Below are 22,695 nucleotides of genomic sequence, written 5' to 3' on the forward strand. Positions count from 1 at the left end.
TCCAGAGAAGGAAAGGGAGGCCCCACAAGGGCACCAAGGGCACAGTAACACAGAGGAGGTTCTCCTGACACCCGCTTCAGGATCCCAACTCCCTGAGCAAGAGCGAAGAACCCCCCCCCCCCGTTCCCTCCAGACACAATGGACGCAACACTGGAATGGGTCATTTCTCAGGAAAGGTGAAATGCGGTCAAACACGGAAAGATGCAAAATAACATCACTGAAAGAAAGCCCACTGTGATCCCCTGCCCTGCGTCTTAAGTCCCACCCATGCGTGAAGCCATCTGAGAATCACAGGGGAAGGGAGGGAAAACTGAATGGGAAGCCACCAGAGGGGGAGAAAACGGATGAGAGGCTCTTACCTAAGAAACAAGCAGAGGGTGGCAGGAGGGGAGGTGGGTGCGGGTATGGGGCCATTTGGGCAGGAGCATAAAGGAGGGCATGCGATGGGATGAGCACTGGGGGTGATACGCAACTCATGAATAATTGGGCACTACCTCAGAAGCTAATGAGGTACTGTAGGGTGGCTAACCGACTCTCAACCACCACCACCACAACAAAAACAACACAATGCAATCCAAGGTTCTGTGTTTTCTTGATGTGCAATGTGGAAAATACTGGATGATTTCTTTTCTTCCCTCAGGCAAGGAAAAGAGAGAGTCTACTACTCCTGAGGAGGCAACACTCCACCTGTTTCAGCCCTAAAGAGGTTTTCAAACATGCTTTCGCCAGTTGCAGTCCTCATGCCCTTCTAGTCAATTCGGAACACTCTGGACAGGGGGTCAAACACTTTTGTTCTTCAAGGTGACTCACCCCAAGCAGGGAATATCCCTACTTGCCACAGGAGTTACCACAGGTGTGCCCCCTCCATCCCTGACAAGGGCCTCCCTACAACTTTTCCAGAGAGGTGGCATGAACACTAGTGGCTGGAAGCTGGATCCTGGATGACGCCCATCCCTTTGTTCACTTGTGGGATGACTAGGGGCAGGGTCTCCATCTCAGTCGTGGAGCTGCCAGAGCTCTCCAGCTCACCTTCAGACACGGCCCTCCCCTCTCTCCCATGGAAGAACCTGCAGAACTACGTGACCATGAACTGGGAACACACAACAAGGGTACAAAGGTCTTACCTGAATTCAGCTCAGCATGGCAATGACAGGCTGGTCCCTCTTGGAGGTTGCTCTCATTCGAGCCTTCTTGGCGACGGACTCCAGACAGTGGCTCACCACGAGACAGGGAGGAGAAGTTCCTCGGAGACAAGTGTCACCACACCACTGTCCTCACCCTCGGTCGTGGAAGAAGTCTGTGTCCCTCGTCGGGTTAAGAGACTCTTCCAACAGGACTGGAGCAGAGTGCAACAAAAGGCTCCCTTGAAGAAGGGCTGAGCATGGGGACACGTCCAGTCATATGTCTCACCGCTCCCATCACCACACAGGTGGTGCCCAATGTGGGCAGGGTACCATTTCCAGTGCACGGCTCCTGCTCGCCCACCGTACCTATTCCTATCATCACGCCATCGCGTCTGGTCAGGACCCCAGCATCAGGCCTGTGCTTCTCCAGTTCATGCTGCTGCCTGCCTCCACCCGTGAATGATCCTGTTTCACCTCTGAATTTGGAGCTCCACAGCATTCATCTTCATCTGCTTCACAAAACACGATTGGGCAAGGATTTCATGGAGACGACCTGCAAGGCACAGGATGGAAAAGAAAAACAAACTCACACACTGGACATTCAGAATACTTCAAGCCTTTGTGACTTGAATGACACGATCAACCAAGGGAAAGCACAGTCCAGAAGTCGGGAGAGCATGTTTGCAAACCATGTATCTGACAGGTTCTCAATATCCACTATACGGAGAGATCCCAGAAACTCAACAACAACAGAGAAACAAATCCAATGTGACGTGTGAATGTACAAATGGGGAAGAGACCTAACCTCAAAGCTATACGCATGGAAGGAAACTGGAAAAGATAGTTCCCATCACTCCGTTTTCGGGAAATCCTAATTAGAACAAGCAATGAGATACCATCACGCATCCATGAGGTTGACTCCGCACAGAAGAAGAAAAAGAGAACAAGACGAAACAAAAACAAAGTCTCAGGAGAAGGGGAAAGATCAAGTGTTGGCAAAGACAGAGAGAAGTAGGAACCTTGCTGATTGTGCGTGGCAGGAACGCTTAAGGGCATGGTTGTGAAATCAGTATGGCGGTTCTTCGCAGAAATCAACTTTAGTGGGACGCCTGGGTGTCTCAGTCTGTTGAGTGTCTGCCTTCGCCTCCAGTCCTGGTCCCAGGATCCTGGGATGGAGTCCCGCATCCAGCTCCTTGCTCAGCCGGGAGCCTGCTTCTCCCCTGCCTGCTCTGCCTGCCACTTCTCCTGCTTCTGCATGCCGCTTTCTCACGCTGACAAATGAATCAATAAAATGGTTTTTTAAAAAATCGACTTCAGAATTGCCATGTGTTTTAGCACTTGCCCTTCTGCACTAGATACCCAAACCGATGAACAGTATGGTCTTTAAGACTTATCTGAGCACACCTTTTCATGGCAGCATTGTTCCTAAAAGCTAGCCCAGGAACGCAATCCAAGCATCTGTCCAGGGAGGGACAGATGTTGTATAAACAGATGTTGGGATAGCATTCATTCTGTAAAGAGGACGGAAACATTGACGTGCACCACCCCATGGGCGCACGAACCTTGAGGATAGTAAGCTCAGTGAGAGGAGTATGCATGAAGATACCAACTTTGACTCCACTCTTGGGACCTACCTACAGTAGATTCCAAAGGAGGGAAAGGAGAATGGTGTTTGCCAAGGGCTGGAAGGAGGCGCTCATGGGCAAGGGTCTGGCTCCTGCTAAAGCGCTTTAGGTTGACAAGATGCAATGAGATGGGAAGGTGGGTTCCAGGGAGGTTGGACAAAGACATTCATGCTTTTAAGACATTTCGAATGTACTCCGTGAACTACGTGGACTTCGTGACCTAACAGTAAATGACACTGAGAAGCTGCACAGATGGAGAAATGAACACAGGACCGGTTCATCTGGCCCTTTACACCCTTTCCAGGTAGGTCCTATCTCAGCCATTCGACTTCAGCCATTTTCCTTGAGACAACATGGAACAAACAGAGTGTTGTCCTTCTGTGCCTACCTGCAGGTTTAAAAACAGAATTGCCCCGCCCGGGACCACTTTATGCGAGAAGAAGGTATTTTTCCGAGTTAATTTCTTGAGACCCTTCACTCCTTGATCATGTTTTGAAACAGAACCCAAATTGAACATTCTACTTCATCTGCTTGATTTTTCCTTCACTGATTTTCCACTCAGAATCCATTGTTGAGGCAAGGGGCTTGGATGTTCCTACGCCTATCAAAGTCTACCGACTGTAGCTTCTGCTGTTTCCAGTTTTGCTTACGTGTCATTCCTTGACCAAGTCAACTTTCCTGAGGCTCATTATGAATAGTAAAATATTTTGGGCCCCAGTTGTGTTGAAAGGATTGACACTGAGCACTGTGCACGTTTCAGCTACACAACAGAAGGATTTCATTTTCCCAGGCCCTAAAAGTCTGGATGACCAGACTAAGTTGAGTTCACTGCCATCCTCTCTTAGAGATAGAAAGAGAAAGGCAAGAGCAAAGAAAGGAAAGGTTCTTCTTTTGTGAGATGAGATCTCTCCAAATGGGCTCTCTTAACAACACCTCTCTAACACGCCACAGAGCAGTATGCACTGTAGTCATAAGGTTGGTACCTTACATCCCCCTTACAGCTTTCTCTGAAAAGGGGAAGTGGGTACCTTTGCACGATTCACTCCATCCCGGCCCCACCCTCTGCCCTCTGCTTCTGGTTCCTTCCATCTGAAGGCTTTTGCTGAGTTCACGTCTCTCCTTTTCTCTTCTTGGTTTCAGAGGCCACCTAGAAGGGGAAAATATCCATCTGTCATCTATCGATAATACCCATCTATCCATCTATCTTTCACACTTGATCTTAGCCAAAAGGCCGAGAAGCGATTATCCATCTATCTTTCTACGTATCTACCAATCTCTCCAACTATCTAAACTAGTATCTCTCTATCTATAGCTCCCTACCTACCTCCAGATAGTACTTGCCTTCCACGGTCTCACTTGTCTCCCTTGGCATAATGCTCGACAAGCCCATTCCTGGACACCTGAGGGACTCAGTGGGTTAAGCCTCTGCCTTCAGCTCAGGTCAGGATGTCAGGGTCCTGGGATGGAGACCTACTTGAGAATGCGCTCAGCAGGGAGAAGGTTCCCACCCTCTCTCTACCTGTCTCTCTGCCCACTTGTGATCTCTCTCTCGGACAGATAAATAAATAAAAACCTTTAAAAACAGAAAAAGCCCGTTAGTATTTTCACACTTAGCAGCATTTCCTCTCCTCATGGCTGATTTCCTCTCTTGATGGCTCCCGTTATTCAGGCGAACACTTCTTTATCCAGTCAGCACTAAAGGGCCCTGATGTTTTCGTTGTCTTGACTGTTGAAAACAATGTTTCTTGAACATGGGGGTGGGTGAAGGGCGTTCTTGGACATATTCCTTGGCTGTCTGTGGGTATGTTCCCAGACGGGGAACTCTGGGATCCTACGGTAGACTGTCTGTTTCTTTCTTTGCTTGTTTGTGTTTGCCAGGACCCTCCATACTGTTTTGCATAGTGACTCGTCCCAATGTGCATTCCCACTTTGGGTGTCCAAGGGTTCCCTGTTCTCCATATCCTCACCGGCATTTGTTGCCCTGATGTTCCCTGGGATCGCTAATCCAACTGATGCAAAGGGCTATCCCGGTATGCACCTGGTTGCATTTTTCTGATGCTTAGTCATGTTGAGCACCTTTTTTCCCTGCCCGTTCCTCATGTGTTTATGTCCTCTGGGAAAATGCGAGAGCACTGGACACTGTGTCCGGGGCCCAGCGACAAGACTCGTCTCCATGAGACCTTCAGGGTTGTCCCAGGCACATCCAGGGGTGGGTGCAGAAGCACTCTTCTGGCTGAGGTGAGGGTGCTGGACTAGGAAAGAGGACACTGCGGGAGTGGACAGAAAAGGAGGAAAGAGGGGTTTCTGTCATCCATTCTTTTGCCCTTAGAGCCTGGAGATTGTGCTCCTTTGCTCCTGTGACTCTGGAAGGCCCACGCTTGTGGGACTCCTTAACCACCCCCCCAACTCAAGAAAAACAAGCAAACAAAGAAACAAAGGCAAAAACACACCAAAAAATCAGCATCTCTTTCCTAGACTTTCTGGGGGCCTCAGGCTGTCCCAAGACAGCTGGAGAACAGGATGCAGAGCATACCCCATCCTCGGTACCTAGGCAGTACTGCTGGAGGACATGGAGCAGGAAGAGTCAGGTTGAGGCCCTTGTGGTGGTTCTCCTGTGCAGAAACAGCTTGGAACGTGGAGTGGCACGTCTCAATGCAATTGAGGCGCTTTCACGGGGAGGTGGGCTCCAAGACCATCTCAATGATTCATTCGCAAACTCTGCACTACAGCACTCCCCTATGCCAGGGACCTTGGTAGACTCAGGCACGGCACTGGAGATACCTAGGGCTCCTTCCCTTAGGGAGCCCACAGTGTAGAGATGGGCCAACGCATGAAACAGTGCCATGCGAAAGCAAAGAGCAAGCGTTCCATGTGACAAACGAAGTGTGCTCTGAAAGAAGGCTGCAGAGTCACTGGATAGAAAGGCCTGAGAGGCCTCGCTGGAGGTGTCAGTGCGGAGGACAGAATGAAAACAAGGGAGCTAGTCCCGCACAAGTCTGGCTGCCCTGTGTCATGCAGAAGGAAGGCACCTCTGCCTTAGAGCCTCACTACCAGAAGCTGGATTGGCCAGAAGAGAGGAAAGGGGCACCCAGTGTGGCTGGAGGGCAACTGGGAGCAGAGCAGAGGGGCGTGAGGAAGGCAGGGAGAGGGCCTGAGGCCTGGGAGACAGGTAGCGATCTCTTGTCCCTCGGGAACGGCACTGCCCCAATACCCTGCATCTTCAAACGCAAGGACCGAATGCCCCGCAGTTGTCGCAGAAGAGGAATGGAGGCACAATTTCGCATGCTTCCTCAACGTCACCATACTTCTGAGCCCGTGTTTGTAGCTGAGGCTGGACTAGCAGAGGCTTTTCCCCCAAGTTAGCACCCATCATTCGGGGAGCCATTCGACTCAGAGTCTGAGTTTCTGGGCGCATGTTGGCCTTGCCACTGCCACCGTTCCTGGCACTGTGAGCCTCGATGGATGGCAGCCCCAACCACCCCTGGGCTTCATTTTTGCTTCAGGGTGAGAGAAGAAAAAGGGAACCAGGGAGAAGGGGAACATGAGAAAAGTAACTAGGAAGTGCGAAACTCTTTGCATGACATCGAGAGAAGCACGAGGCATGCTATGTCATCACGTTGAGGACATCCCGTGGCTCAGAAGCCACTCGCTAGCCACCTAGAGCTTGCAGAGTGATGCCTCCACCACAGGTCAGGATCCTGGGAGCCACGGTGAAGGCTGCTCCCCTCATAGACCAGAACGAGGGAAAGAGATCTCATTCGAAATCTATGTGGGAAACAACTGAACCCTTTCACTACCGAGGATGACAAATTCTGCATCTTCGTGCATTTCCACCCCATCATGGTGCCCCAGCGTCATGACGCCAGGAGGGAAAGGGACCGTTCCAAAACGACACAAAGCCGGGACCCAGGCCTCCTGGGAGCGTTCCTCCAGGCCACGTCCCACCCCTTCCTGCAATTCTTCTGGCCTTCCGTGTGTGCCTCTGATTCCCGTGGTACCATCACACACATACCACAAATACGATCTCCATACACCCCCAAGATGTCCCAAGGAAGTGGATTCTCCCTGGTCCCCACTATGCACGTTGGGAATGTGGGCACTAGGTGAGACACAGAATGACTGAGGACACACAAGTGGGAAAGGAAAGGAACGAGCACAAAGGTCTGACTTCAGCTCTGTCTCCTGAAAGGGAAGACCCAAGTGCCATTTCCAGAGAATGGTGCCCCTGGCATTTTGGGCTCATTGTGTACAGTCCCGGGGAAGAGAGGTCAAGAGTCAACTGAAGGGGTTATGGGGAGGTGTGACTGAACCAAAGGCCCCAGGTCTTAGAATCTTGAAAGGGTGACCTCACATCCTTCATGATAGGCCCCAACTGAAATTAGAACTCTGGTAACCAGGCACCCACTTTCAAAGGGCAACCTGCTCTCCAGGGCACTTGAGTGGAGACCTTCGACAGAACTCGATGTTCAGTTGTTGTCTTCCTACTTCCCGGGGCGCTGGGCCCAGGGGAGCCCAGAGCCAGAGACACGACTGCAGTTGCAGACAGCGCGTCAGACCTCTTCTCCGAAGCTTCTGGTCATGGGGCAGGAGACACCAACAGGTAACACAAGGCAGCTCTGGGCAGCCCACTGGAGAGCCGGCAACAACTGTGGTCTCATCTCAGCAGGCCCACACCACTTGCCCCCTACTGAGTGGGCGTGTGTGTGTACGCGTGCGCGTGCGTGCGTGCGTGTGTGTTGTGTGTGTGTGTGTGTGTGTGTGTGTGTGTGTGTGTGTGTGTTTGTAGAAGTGGGGGCAGGGGATGAGGGACATGCCCTTCCTGGGCAGAGGCAAGGTGCCTGGTGTTGGAGGTTGGACCCATCTGTCATGTTCATACCCCAGGTCATAGCAGGCAGGATGAGAAGGTGAGGGCTGACACAATGATAAGGCTCACGGTAGTCATGAGCCTTAGAGTGTCCTCTGGCTACCTCCTTGCTCGATGTCTTTTCAGCCATCCCTCTTAGCCTGAACTGGAGAACACGGTGTCTAATGGGGGTGTCCCCTTGAGGCCATGTCCCGGGAGGCTGCTAATGGCTCTTGGCCCTGTGTCGATGGGGCCCTGCCTTTTCAGAGCTGCACCCCAGAGATTGCCAATGAGCTGACTGGGGACTTCAACGACTCCAACTCGCTGGACAAGGGTCAGGTGTCCCAGGCCACCCGGGATCAGTGCTGCTCTGAGGTGAGAATGGGAAGAGGGATCTCCACACCCAGGGCCCCCACGCAACTATGGGGACAAACCTGGGGCCTTCCCATAGTGTTTCCACGTGAGGATCCCACAGGCCCCGCCCCGAAGGAACCCAAACCTCCGCACATCTGCCACCAGCTATGGGTCAGGGAGGAAGACACTCTTCACCTACGCGGGACTGGGAGAGAATAGAGTGAATGTTTTCCGTGGTTTGGAGGGCGCTTGTTTGCTTTCCTTTGGCCTCGGGTTGCTTTTCACGAAGCCATGAGTATCTTTGCCTTTTCCCTCTGGTTTTACGATTTTCCGGACTCAGGCCGGCTAACCTGTGGAGAACTGGCCACGCCCTTCTAAATCTTCATACCACACAGGGTGACTGAACCTACAAAAGGGACGGTGGGATCAAGCCATTCTATAGGTCTTTCTGGAATGTATCATCTCTCACAACACGTCGAATCCTAGGAGGTCCACCAGCTCACAAGCTGTTTCCCTCTAGGTCTTCACAGTCCCCCAGAAATCAGGTGGTCTGCCACAGGGACTCAGTCTTTCAAGGAACTTGAAAGTGGAACTTTCAAGGAACTGGGACTTGATTTGGTTGCCATTCCAGCCATGCTGCTAGGAACGGGCACCGTAAGTGTCCTTCAGATGATCTGGGTCGCTCCATCTGCCAGAACTTGGACCCAAAGATTGGGTGGAAGGCCTCTGGTGCCTCCTGGCCCAGGTAGCTGGCTCTGTCTTTTCAGAGCTCCACCCAGGACACCTGGCATGAGCTGCTGCAAGGCTTCAGCTACTGCATCTCCCTTGACAGGCAGCAGGGACCTCAGGCCGCCAACAACATCCAGGGCTGGTCTGGGGTGAGAACGGGTCCAGGTTCACGGCCAGTCTCAGGACCCGGAGATGATCAGGGCAAGGCCAGAACCCAGACGAGACACAACTGGCTGCCCTGCGGCCTGCCAAGGAAGGTGGTTTTCCCCTGAACCTCTCTGCCCCTGACAGCAACAGGCCAAGCCTCATCAGCACAGGCGAAATGCCATGCAGACCATGCTTTGGACAGTTCTCAGGCCCAACCCTGATGATCTTGAGCAGCCTTGGAGGTTCTCAGCCTCTCTTTTCTCCTCTCGACAGTAGGGCTCCTTCCTCATGACTCCAAGGCATTACATACAGCTCTTCATACAGGCAAGGAAGAGACAGACATGCTATTGTTGTCCAGCTAACAGCACGTGTTGAAGCCACCAGTCCATTTAAGCCTACATGGTCCTTTGGAAGCCTACACTCGCTTGGTTTAAGGTTTTCAGCCTAGAACCTTTTTTCTGGGTGGGCACTCAAGTCCCTCGTCTTGCACAAGTTCCCAAAGGGATGGGAGGATGCAGTCTGAACTCCAGAGCCTGCTCTTCCTGGTGTTTCACGGCACTGAAGGTGACTACGGTGCCCCCCCCCCCACAACCCCCCCACCCATTTGTCTGCCTGCTGGAGAAGGAATCATCCCTGTCCCTGGATGAGGTCTGCACGATGCTGGCGCTCAGAGAAGGCACGGTACGGAATTACGGACACTCCCTGCTCCCGTCCTTCCTGGATAGAAGCCTCTCCAACCGCACCACAATGTGCTCCATCTATCAGATGTTCATGTCAGCCCAGGAGGTCCTGCATCAGCAGTCCAACAGGTGAGTGCCCACCCCATAGTGAGCACAAGGGGGAGCCTTCCGTCTACGAGTTGTGTCTTGGGAATGTCACTGCACGTCTCCGACCATCCCTTTCCTCTCCTAAAAAGTGGGGGTATCGAGAGGATGAACCTCGTAGGGCGACTGGAGAAGTCATGGGATGAAACATGGCACGCGCTTCTCTGGGGCCCGGCTCTGTAGAAAGGGCTGCTGGATGTGCTGGGCATCTTCCCGCTTTACACTTCTCTGTCCGGGGAAGACGCCTTCAGGTTCAACCCATCACAGGCCTGTGGTCCTTCAGGGTCTGTGGAAAGGAAATGGAAAGCTGGCAGCTTTCCTACCGGCAAACGACCTCTGAGATGCCATCTAGCTGGTCCTGACTGGGGTCCTTTATGTGCCGAGATCAAGGGGACACTGGGAGCAGACAGAGCAGCTCGAGGGCCACTCAGGATTTGCAAAGCCTTCTTGGGGGTGATTTCGTCCAATCCTGGATCTTAAGCACCTAGGAATGCAGGCACTCTCTAGTCACCGAGAGCAGTGAGTGGGTAAAGTGGAGACAAGGTCTGGGTCTCAATTCTCGTCCGGGGGTCAGATAGGCACTCTCCACATCCTAAGCACGCATGTCTAGCGTTCATCAGATGGGGCATCTCTGTGATCTACTCTAGGGATGAATGGATCCACCTCTCCTGGGACCATGAGGATGCACTCTACCATCAAGGAAGAACAGGATAGGTCTTTGGGTGCCAAAGGAGGGCCCGCTGCCTCCACACAGCAGGGTGGGAGACGACAGGGGTTTTTGCTGGCGACGGAAGTTCAGAACCATGGATCTCCCGGAACTCTTGATTTCCACGGGAGAGCTTAGTGGGGCGGCTTCCTCTGAAGAAGCCAGTGAGCCCAAGAGAGCTGTGGACGGGATGCCAAGCGCTGTGGGAAGCAGAGCCCACTGTGGGCTGAGTTGGTGCCTACAACAGCCATCCCTTGGATGGTCCGTTCTTGCTCCGTCTGCCCCTATCCATGTCCACCTCCGCTGGCCACCACAAACAAGTGGGGCCAAGGACAGAAAGTGTGGGGACCAGACCACTCACCCGTTGGCCTCCAACCCAAGCCCAGATACCGGTCTGCACGGACGATGCATGACTGAGGGGCCAAAGGACAGACCTATGGGAGGTCCCTCGACCCACCTGGTCAGCAGTCAGCAAGGACAGCTCCAGAGGGGTTGGAAGTGGGCTGGGGCCATTCTGTGGGGCCCACACCGAAAGAATGGTGCTGTGGGAGGAGCATGGGGAGGGAAAGGCCAGGTCTCTGACTCTGCTCCACATATGACTTCCCCCAGCACTCTGTGTCCCATCTTGGGAACCTGGCCTGAGCAGACACGGCAGGATATCGGGCAGTCCCTGCACGGTGCCCACGTGGAGGTCAAGAGGGCCTACGTGCACCTCACGTGGCATGACTGGGACCTGAACACCCATGCCCCCGTTCTGCTGAGGCAGCGGGAACTTCTGCAGCTCACAGAGGCTGAGGCGGAGGGTAAGGGGCATTGCAAGCTGGGAAGGCCATCTGGGATGGGGCTCATGGGCTGGGTATTCCTTGTAAAGGCCATGGGATCTGTCCCGTGGAGGGAAAGGCACATGGAATGTCAGTGACGTGGCCGAACCCTTCCCTTTCTCCCACCCCCGTGTCGGCCATGCGACCCGTTCCGGCAGCTGAGCCAGCCCAAGAGACACCCACGGAGCGAGAGGCAAGCCTGGCTCTGCACCAGCCATCACCTTCAGGGTCCGAGCCAGCCTCCCCTCCACCGGCTGCTCCAGAACTGGAACAGGGCTCCTGTGTTATGAATGGTCGCCGGGTCCTGAGGCACAGACAGCTGGGCCTTCGGCTTGCCTGGGAGTTTTCGGTCCAGCTGTCCCACTTGCCACTGAGCCCACTCCAGCCGCAGAGGCGTCCTGCCAAGCCAAGAACCAGCTCAGGGAGAAGGAGCCTGACCTCCTGGACTTCCCTCCCAAGCTGGTGGCAGGGCAACTCACGTACATGGATGCGGTGAGCAGCTGGGCCCCCAGGGTAGGAGGGCAAGGCCGGCTTTGCTACTGCTCTCAGCTGCCCTATACCTGCTTTTCCCTGATGTGGACTCCTAGGATATAGGGCCATTTCTCAGCTGCAACCCTCACCAACCGTGGAAACCCATCAGGGTTTTGAGACCTGAGCTTTCACTGTCCAGCTGCGGACTGTGGAGACAGACACTGAGAAGGACTGAGGCAGAGGAACCACGTAGATGCAAGGAGTCAGAACCGAGAGACCAAACATGGGGAGGCTCTGGTCCTTCGGGGGGAGGAGGGCAGCTCCCTGGGGGCAGTCACGACCATGGGTCGCCCACCCATCTGCCAGGGAACCTGAGCACCCTCCACCTGGAGGAGGCATCTCATGGGCCCTGAAGGACAGGCTAGACACGGAAAGCCGTGCTTTCAGCCACCACGTGAGAACGGGCACCTGAAAGGAGACAGGGACTGCAGGGATGAGCATTTGGAGGAGAAGATGCCCCCTTGGGAGCACCACCTGGAGCGGTCCCCTGGACGTGGAAGGATCGGGGTGCACATGCCTTCCTCCCTTCCCGTGCCTCTCTTGGCTCCTGGGGCATCCTGCACTGGCTTCCCTCAGAGAAACAGAGTGGCCTGAAACCCAGGCTCTCTAAGCAGGCTCAGGCCTCACGGGCAGCCTCCTGAGCTCCAGCTCTGACCTGGGACCCCTCGCCAGGACATGAGTCTTGCATGTGCGAACATGTGTGTGGCTCAACAAACCTCCCCCTGTCCCCTAGGAGCTGTTCAAGCAGGTGGTGCCCCATCAGTGCCTGGGCTCCGTCTGGTCCCGGAGGAACAGGCCTGGCAACGAGCACCTGGCACCCACAGTCCGGGCCACCATCGCCCAGTTCCATGCTGTGGCCAGCTGCGTCATCACCACGTGCCTCGGCAACCCAAGCATGACAGCCCGGGACAGGGCCGCGGTGGTGGGCCACTGGATCCGGGTGGCCAAGGTATGCTATGGGAGGCCCAGCTCCCTGAGGCTCTCCTGAGCCTCGGGAACTGCTCTTCTGTCTTTCTGCCTTCTCAGGGCTGAAGGCCCTGCTCCAAGACCTGTGGTCCCTAGGCTCTTCCTCCCGGGGCCATGCTGACCTTCACTCGCATGGCCCAACGTTGGGACCCTCGGTGCCTACGTGACTCCTTCTTGGCAGGGAGGGAAATATCCTCCCTCTCGCCAGCAGTGTTCCTCTTTAGGGCTGACCCGTGCCCTTCTGCAGCTCCCTGGACATCAGCTTCATCCCGCGGGGCGGGGGAGCCATAAACTGAGGGGGGCACTGAAGCTCTCGAGCATCTAGGGCTCCTGCTCTCCCACGGACAGCTCCTTCTCCTCCCACCCCAGGCCTGTCAGATGCTGGGGAACTACTCCTCCCTGCATGCCATCCTCGTGGCTCTGCAGAGTGTCTCCGTCCACCGCCTGAAGAGGACATGGGACAACGTTTCCAGGTGAGTAGGCTTCTCTCCAGGGAGGGTCCAGGATGGAGGCGGGGTCTCCCACAGGCCTGTCCTTTTCCCCCCCTCAGTCAGCTTGGACCTCCTGGGAGGCAGCAGACCCTGACCAAAGGACCTGGGCCTGGGGCTGCTTCTCTCAGCCTGCCTGGGGAACAGGCCACCATGCCTCCTGCTTGACAAATCCCATTTCCTCCATGCCCCACCCTGGGCTGAGCTGAATTCCCTATTTCCACGGGGTGACTGGGCAGCCACTGAACGCTCTGCCCATGGTTCCACCAAAACCCCACCCAAACCCAGCTGTTCCATTCAGCTGGGAAGGGACGCCCAGGAGGAAGCCCAGGAGAACTCCCTCCCACGTCCTCCAAAGACCTCAGTGCTCAGAGGAGCCCAGAGAAAACCCTCAGCCAGCCCGTTGGACATGTGGGGCTTCTCCAAGAAAAGGGCCTCGCACTCTACCCTGCCACCTTATGCCTGCCCTGAGCCTCCCTTCTTTCCCTCTCTTCAGGAAGAGCTGTCACACACTCTCGGAGCTCTGCAGAGAAGACAACCCCCAGGCCAGGAAACTACTCATCAAGGTAGCGCGGGAGGTGCAGGGCTACAAGGACAGGAGGGGTGTGAGGAGGCATGATCATGTGTGGATGAAGTAGGGAAGGGCCTGAGGCATTCCTCGGGGAGCGAGCGGAGGCCTTTGGCATGAATGTGCTCACAGCCTGGGCTGAAGACTCCCCCCTGGGGCTGGGACAAGCTGGTGCTGCCCATCCAGACTCCCTAGGCTAGATTTCAGGTCTCTCTGTGTCCATCGAGATGGTCCACATGGGGGCCCATAGGAACGCAGACAGCCCAGAGGACAGGCCTCTGCTCACAGATGGAGTGGGGATGGGTTGTGGGCCACAAAAATGATGATCCTAATAGGATCCTGAAGCCTCAGGAGACCCTAGGAGCTAGGTGGAGTTCTCCCTTCTGCCCATGAGAAAAGAGGCTCAGGGAGGTCAGGCTCCAAGCACCAGGTCCCACATGGACTGGACGGGGGAGCTGAGATTGTTCTCGAAGGGCTCGTGGCACGCTTCAGGAGAATGGAGCGTCGGGATCAGCAGACGTAGGTCGGATGTCTAGGGTCTGAAGTCAAAGACGGTGGGTGCAAGGGGACTGAGGCTATTCGGCTCTCAAGGATCATGTCCTTGGCCCTCCAGGAGCGGCCCTCCAATAAACTTGCCACCCTGGTGAGGCGGCTGCAGAGAGCGCGGAAGGGGCTGCCAAGGAAGGTGAGTGTGCCTGGGGGACAGGGCCTCCAAGGTCAGGGGAGAGGGGATCTGGAGGGGAGAGGACGCTGGATGCCTCCAAATCAGGACAGGTGGGACAGGAGACTCCAGCTCCACCTCCTGTTGCCACAGTCCCTCCCTGTCTCCTTTCCAGGTGACCAGGAGGAAGTAGTCTAGCAGGCTGGGTAGAGAATGGATTTGTGGCTGGGGAGGGGCCCAGGGCTCCACACCCTGAGATTCTTGAATTTCAAAAAGCAGGCCCTGGAGGGGATTAGGAGGAGTCTGCTGTTCTGGGAGGGGGTGGGGAAAGGGACTCCAGGGGAAGCAACTAAGGGTCCTAGGCCCTTCCAGGTGGGAAAGTGGGCTGGGCCAGGACACTGAAGCCTTTTCAGGGGAGGGCCCCTGTGGGCACCACAGAGCAGGGACTCACCCCAAACCTACCCCTCATGACACAGGGTGTGGTCCCGTACCTCGGCACTTTCCTCACTGACCTGGGGATGTTGGATACTGCAATGGAGGACTACCTGGAGGTGGGTGAGCCTGAGGCTTGGGGAGGAGGGACCGGAGTCCTGAGGATTGGGAGCAGAGAGTCCCTGGACTGGGCCCTGAGCTCTGTGTCCTTAGGAATCCTCCCCTCCCGACAGCCTCACAGCTGCCCCTGGGAGCTGGGGTCTCTTGCCCATCTGCGTGCTGAGGGAAGGGCTTCTGCACCTAGACACGGGTGCCCACGACTGGTGAAGCCCCAGCGCATCCTGAAGGTGAAGCTGCGTGCGCTCTGTGTGAAGGGGCTGCAGCCTCTCTCTCAGAGCTTGTTCCCTCAGAGCTTGCCTGTCCGGGAGAGTGAAGTCAGGACCCTGCACCTCAGCCACACTTCAGCAGCCCAGCAGGCCCTGCCTGCCTGAGGCTTCGGCCGCTCCCTTCTATGCCCACAGAGTGCTGTGTGGCACCCTGGAGCCCTTTGACCAGCCCCACGTCTTCCTTTCTCTGCACCCCAGGGCTTGCCCTAGACCCCAGTCTCATTGTGTGTGTCTCAGCGGCCCCCTCCTGTGTCCTGGCCTAGGCGCAGCCTCTGAAGGGGTGGGTGTAAGGTGCTAGGACTGACCGGGGGGGCTCCTTCTGAAGGACAATGCTTGTCTGCTTTCCAGGGCAATGAGATCAACCACTGCAAAAAGAATAAGGTGAGCAGACGCGGCACTTGCCCTACGGAAGGGGAGGCAGCCCCTATCAGAGACGCCCCTGACAGGAAGGAAGAACTTTCCTTGCTCCATCCCCTGCCCTCCCCTCCATCTCCCATTTCCTGGCACAGGTTGCTAGGAAAGAAGTGGAAGACCCATCTAGTTAGTCAGCAGGGATCCAGAAAGGCCTCAAGGAGAACTTCGCCGAGGAGGGGCTAATTCTACTTGCCTCTGAGAATAGTTTGGGACCAGATGAAGCTGCATGCAGGAGGGTGGCCATGTGTGCCAAGACCCAGGACCGGTCCCCTGTCCCGCTGCTCAGCCCTCACCTGGCCCTGTAGCTTCCCCACCCAGGCTCGGTGTGCATCCTGTGCCTCTCTCCCCGCCCAGGAATACCGAGTCCTCACGGACATCATGCTGCTCCAGGCGGCGGCAGAGAATTACTGCCTAGAGCCCCAGCATCCATTCATGGCCTGGTTCTGGTCTGTGGAGCGGCTCAGCGAGGATGAGAGGTGAGGCCCATTCAGGAGCTGGTTGAGGGTCGGGGTGGACTCTTTGTGCTGGCCTCGCCTGGGATCCTCCTCCTAGGGCCCCCTTCCTTGCTGGGAAGCCAGACACCAGCTGTGGGAAAACCCTGGGAGGGACTCCTGAATGCAGGCTGCTGCTCAACCCACACGTGTCTCTCTGTCCTTAGCTACATCCTGTCCTGCCGGCTGGAGCCCCGGTCCTAGTTACCCAGCAGAACACAAGCACCAGGACAACTGGCTTCATGACACCATCAGAGCTGAACCCGTGGCCACTGGCCGAACAAGGATTGCACCTCGGCCCCTGGGCTACTTGTGGTGCGTGAGCCCCATCTGCTGCACAACACCCCTTCCTCTCACCTATAGACTTAGATTTTGGGGGGGGGGGGGGTTTGCAATATTTAATATAATTAAAAGGTTTTGATTTTACCAAAAAAAAAACAAAAACAAAAACAAAAGTGATATGTTTGTGAGAACCCTAGGGATTAAAGTTTGTGTTACCAATAAAAAAAGAACAAGGGTTTTATTTTCTCCTCGTCCAGCCTACATGGGTGTTTGGTGCTTTTACAACATGTACAACATGTACAGACTCTCTTATTCATTCCTGAACTCGGAAATCTTACAGAGTCATCAGCTATTCAAAGTGGCAGGAAGGAGAAGAGCCAGCCCTCCTCACTACCTACTGGTGGCACCTCCAAATCCCGTTTCCCCAGAGGACAGGTTCATTTCAGTGTCAGGCATCTGGGCAAACAGCAGAGACAGCCCTCAGGACCCCCGAGATGGAGAGGTTGCAGGTCCTTCCCCAGGAAGGCAACAGACTCTGAACAGGAGAGTCCTTGAGAGTTCTTTCCCCTCCCCAGAACTAGGTGCTGCCCAGGAGAGGGGCTGCTTCTCTCCATTCTAAAGCAAGGAGGAGGATGTCTTGCTTCCTTTGGGATATGGTGTTTGTGTTGGTGCTTGTGTTGGTGTTGGTTTGGACCCAGTATTTGGGACTGACAGTTGTCGAGTTCAGTCTCTGGAATTGCATCAGCACTCAGTAGAGAACAACAACAACAACAACAAAATAAACAAACACGTAAAGAGATCCAATCCTGCCTGTGGAAGCTACAAAACCCGAGGAAGATATTCTGTAAATGGAAGAAGGGCAGGCAGGACATTCCGTCCTCAGCTTCCCTGTAGGCTCTCCAGGTTCACCCTTTCCCGAGAACGGAATCCTCCCAGCATCCTCATCCATGATGTCTGGATTCCTTTTCCCTGCTTCTTTTGGGTGTGGCTGGGGAATAAAACAAAAAGAAACTGGGGGGTGTCCTTTTAAGGCCATAGCTGAGCCTGGCTCTATTCACATCTATGCTGACCTAGGAGCTAGGATGTGCAGCCATCCTGCATTTCCGGATGCAGGTCTTGGAAAGGCAGTGGTGCCCTTCAGGCCCCACCCTCCTGGTCAGGTCCATGGTAGCCACTGCTCCCTGGCTGGGGTCTGATGGAGCAGAGATTGGTTCTCCCTTGCCAGGATAAAGGTTCATACCCTTGACCAGACGATCCCCACACTCTCCTTGCTGGCCTAGGGCACTGTCAGGTCCAGGTGGTTTTGAAGTCCCTGGTCTCCAACATCCACCAGGTGACACACCCAGGTTCCACTCACTTGTCTGGAATGGGGAACTCACCTGACCCGGTAGACCCAGACACAGATGGAATGTGAGCAGGGGAGAAGCATCTATCATGCAAATGGACGCGAAATGAAGCAAGGGTAGGAAGGCTTCTCTCCAGACACAACAGACTCTTCCAAAAGGGGGGGGAGGTAGGAAGACACAAAGAAGGACACGACTTCATCATAATGGAGACCGTGGAATAAGAGAGAACATCTGGAAATATTTAGGCACCCAACACAGGAGCACCCAAAGGCATCCAACACCTCACAACAGGCCTAAAGGAACCTTTGACAGCAATACCATACAGTGGGGGACTCTAACACCCCACATCTATTAATGGAGACATGATCCACACTGACAATCAACAAGGAATCAATGGCTTTGAGGGATGCAGTCGTTTGAACACATTGATGCAGAACCTTCCACCCTGAAACAGCAGAATCCGCAGTGCTTTCAAGTGCACCTGGAACATGCTCCAGAACAGACCACACGTTAGGGCACAACCCAAGTCTCAACAAACTCCAAAAGATGGATGTCATCCCACGCATCTTCTCTGAGCACGATGCTATGGAACTCCAAATGAACCCCAAGAGCACACCCGGAGAGACCATGAATCCATGGAGGTTAGATTACAGGCTACCCGACAAGGACTGGGTCAACCCAAAATCCAAAGAGGAAATCCACAATTACATGGAAGCAAAAGGACAAGCCAAGGGTCCCCAAACATGCGGATACAGCGCAAGGGAATCTCAGAAGACAGGATCCAGCACCACAAGGAAAATCCCCAATACCATAAGCTGACACAAAAGGACCTAGCTAAAGCACCACACAGAGGTCCTGAGCAGTCAGTCGCTCAGCCTGGGCGAGTTGGAGCTCCTGCTGTTGGGTGCATGCTTAGCTTCCAGCTCCCCTCTAAGTCCCAGCCGGGGGGGGGTGTTCTTCCCTTTCTTCCAGAACCATCCCCACCAGGGCCACTGGGGAATCAACCCTTCAGGGGACTCTCGGCAGAGAGATATGGCCAAAAAGGCCCAGGAAACAACCACCCCTTCCCCGCCGGTGGATCAAGGTGGCCAATTAGCTTTCCCTCTGTAGAACATTCCACAGTGCTTGTGGGGGGACGATCCTCTCAGGCTCTGACGCCCAGGGTTTCTCGGCAAAGGGCAGAGTCCGACTGAGTAACCCTGGGAGGGACCTGACACGCGCGCACTTCCAGCATGCTCGCAGCTAATGCCAGGGCCACCTGTGCCCGGAGCACACGGAGAAACAACTTGCCGGCGGGCCAGCGGACAAAATGTCTTCTCTCTCACCACCGAGAAGAGATTGATCAGCAACAGTCTGGCAGCCACGGAGTGGTGCTTGACTGTCAGGAAGATCAACAGCCAGGCAGGGCTTTGTCCACCCCCACAGGCCTCTCGTCCTCTTCTGCTCCAGAGTATAGGGAGGCAGGATGGGAGGAAAGACAGTTTGTTCAGTTTTGGAAGCTATATGCTGAGCTTGAGTTCCTTTCTACCTAGTAGCCTGGGCACTACTAGGCTGCTTCCTCTGTGGCCGCTATGGAAGGCCATTCTCAACAACAGTGCTTGCTTCCCATGTTCCGGGATACTGGGCAGAAAGCGATGGAACACAATCGAGTCACAGGGAAGTGACCACGTTTGGCCATGGAAGCTTGAAGGTGTGAAAGACCATCTCTTGCCCTAGGTTCCCTTGGTCAGAAACCTTTCAGCAACCACTCAGAGGACAGACAGGCAGGTCCATAGCAGGGATGGGGATCCCTGAGAGCCACTGTGGACCGAACCTGGTGGGCTCTTCACCACAATTCGCACAGACCAAGATACTGAGGTAAGACTTAGCATCCGTGGGTGTTTTGTGAACATAGGTTTGGATTCAGGTGTGACTTTTCAGACAAAGAAAAGAAGAAGAAAGGGAATAAGGCAAGAGAGGCTCAATCAAAAAAAAAGAGGCTCAAATCTAGAGAACATCCTGGAGGGAACCGGGTTGGGGGGATGGGTGGAAGAGGGGGTGGGGATTAAGAGGACACTTGCTGTGCTGAGCACTGAGTCATATACAGAACTCCAGAGTCCCTACTGTTCACCTGAAACGACGATAACACTGTACGTCAATTAGACTGTATTTTCAACAATTTCTTTGAAAGGTGGGCATTAGGAGATCAAAGATGAGATTTTGCTCTGAGAGTTTCACACTCAGGTCTCCTCAGGCTGAACGTAAATGTACATTAAAGATCAATGAGAAAGTCCAAAGACAGAAAGTGAAGTCTCTTGATATGGAAAGGCAAGTGCCGACCTCTGGGTTCGCAGGAAAGATACCTTCCTACGCTGTTGGCTGTTGTCAAAGCATTTCACTCACGTCCCCTTGGAGCTACGCTCCTCTGGTGTTTCCGTTCTCCTTGGTTGTGTGTCTTCGTGAAGTAGTTGGAGGAATTATTCCTATCCCGTGTTTCGTGGACTAAACCCCAGTTGGCTCTTTCTAGCCCCTGGAAGATGGGAGCTGGAGGGCCTTCTGGAAAACACTGCCCAACTGGATCTCTCATCATTTTCCAGAGAAGGAAAGGGAGGCCCCACAAGGGCACCAAGGGCACAGTAACACAGAGGAGGTTCTCCTGACACCCGCTTCAGGATCCCAACTCACTGAGCAAGAGCGAAGAACCCCCCCCCCCCCCCGTTCCCTCCAGACACAATGGACGCAACACTGGAATGGGTCATTTCTCAGGAAAGGTGAAATGCGGTCAAACACGGAAAGATGCAAAATAACATCACTGAAAGAAAGCCCACTGTGATCCCCTGCCCTGCGTCTTAAGTCCCACCCATGCGTGAAGCCATCTGAGAATCACAGGGGAAGGGAGGGAAAACTGAATGGGAAGCCACCAGAGGGGGAGAAAACGGATGAGAGGCTCTTACCTAAGAAACAAGCAGAGGGTGGCAGGAGGGGAGGTGGGTGCGGGTATGGGGCCATTTGGGCAGGAGCATAAAGGAGGGCATGCGATGGGATGAGCACTGGGGGTGATACGCAACTCATGAATAATCGGGCACTACCTCAGAAGCTAATGAGGTACTGTAGGGTGGCTAACCGACTCTCAACCACCACCACCACAACAAAAACAACACAATGCAATCCAAGGTTCTGTGTTTTCTTGATGTGCAATGTGGAAAATACTGGATGATTTCTTTTCTTCCCTCAGGCAAGGAAAAGAGAGAGCCTACTACTCCTGAGGAGGCAACACTCTACCTGTTTCAGCCCTAAAGAGGTTTTCAAACATGCTTTCGCCAGTTGCAGTCCTCATGCCCTTCTAGTCAATTCGGAGCACTCTGGACAGGGGGTCAAACACTTTTGTTCTTCAAGGTGACTCACCCCAAGCAGGGAATATCCCTACTTGCCACAGGAGTTACCACAGGTGTGCCCCCTCCATCCCTGACAAGGGCCTCCCTACAACTTTTCCAGAGAGGTGGCATGAACACTAGTGGCTGGAAGCTGGATCCTGGATGACGTCCATCCCTTTGTTCACTTGTGGGATGACTAGGGGCAGGGTCTCCATCTCAGTCGTGGAGCTGCCAGAGCTCTCCAGCTCACCTTCAGACACGGCCCTCCCCTCTCTCCCATGGAAGAACCTGCAGAACTACGTGACCATGAACTGGGAACACACAACAAGGGTACAAAGGTCTTACCTGAATTCAGCTCAGCATGGCAATGACAGGCTGGTCCCTCTTGGAGGTTGCTCTCATTCGAGCCTTCTTGGCGACGGACTCCAGACAGTGGCTCACCACGAGACAGGGAGGAGAAGTTCCTCGGAGACAAGTGTCACCACACCACTGTCCTCACCCTCGGTCGTGGAAGAAGTCTGTGTCCCTCGTCGGGTTAAGAGACTCTTCCAACAGGACTGGAGCAGAGTGCAACAAAAGGCTCCCTTGAAGAAGGGCTGAGCATGGGGACACGTCCAGCCATATGTCTCACCGCTCCCATCACCACACAGGTGGTGCCCAATGTGGGCAGGGTACCATTTCCAGTGCACGGCTCCTGCTCGCCCACCGTACCTATTCCTATCATCACGCCATCGCGTCTGGTCAGGACCCCAGCATCAGGCCTGTGCTTCTCCAGTTCATGCTGCTGCCTGCCTCCACCCGTGAATGATCCTGTTTCACCTCTGAATTTGGAGCTCCACAGCATTCATCTTCATCTGCTTCACAAAACACGATTGGGCAAGGATTTCATGGAGACGACCTGCAAGGCACAGGATGGAAAAGAAAAACAAACTCACACACTGGACATTCAGAATACTTCAAGCCTTTGTGACTTGAACGACACGATCAACCAAGGGAAAGCACAGTCCAGAAGTCGGGAGAGCATGTTTGCAAACCATGTATCTGACAGGTTCTCAATATCCACTATACGGAGAGATCCCAGAAACTCAACAACAACAGAGAAACAAATCCAATGTGACGTGTGAATGTACAAATGGGGAAGAGACCTAACCTCAAAGCTATACGCATGGAAGGAAACTGGAAAAGATAGTTCCCATCACTCCGTTTTCGGGAATTCCTAATTAGAACAAGCAATGAGATACCATCACGCATCCATGAGGTTGACTCCGCACAGAAGAAGAAAAAGAGAACAAGACGAAACAAAAACAAAGTCTCAGGAGAAAGGGAAAGATCAAGTGTTGGCAAAGACAGAGAGAAGTAGGAACCTTGCTGATTGTGCGTGGCAGGAACGCTTAAGGGCATGGTTGTGAAATCAGTATGGCGGTTCTTCGCAGAAATCAACTTTAGTGGGACGCCTGGGTGTCTCAGTCTGTTGAGTGTCTGCCTTCGCCTCCAGTCCTGGTCCCAGGATCCTGGGATGGAGTCCCGCATCCAGCTCCTTGCTCAGCCGGGAGCCTGCTTCTCCCCTGCCTGCTCTGCCTGCCACTTCTCCTGCTTCTGCATGC

Source organism: Meles meles, chromosome 15 (genome assembly GCF_922984935.1).
Source record: "Meles meles chromosome 15, mMelMel3.1 paternal haplotype, whole genome shotgun sequence".
Lineage (NCBI taxonomy): Eukaryota > Metazoa > Chordata > Mammalia > Carnivora > Mustelidae > Meles > Meles meles.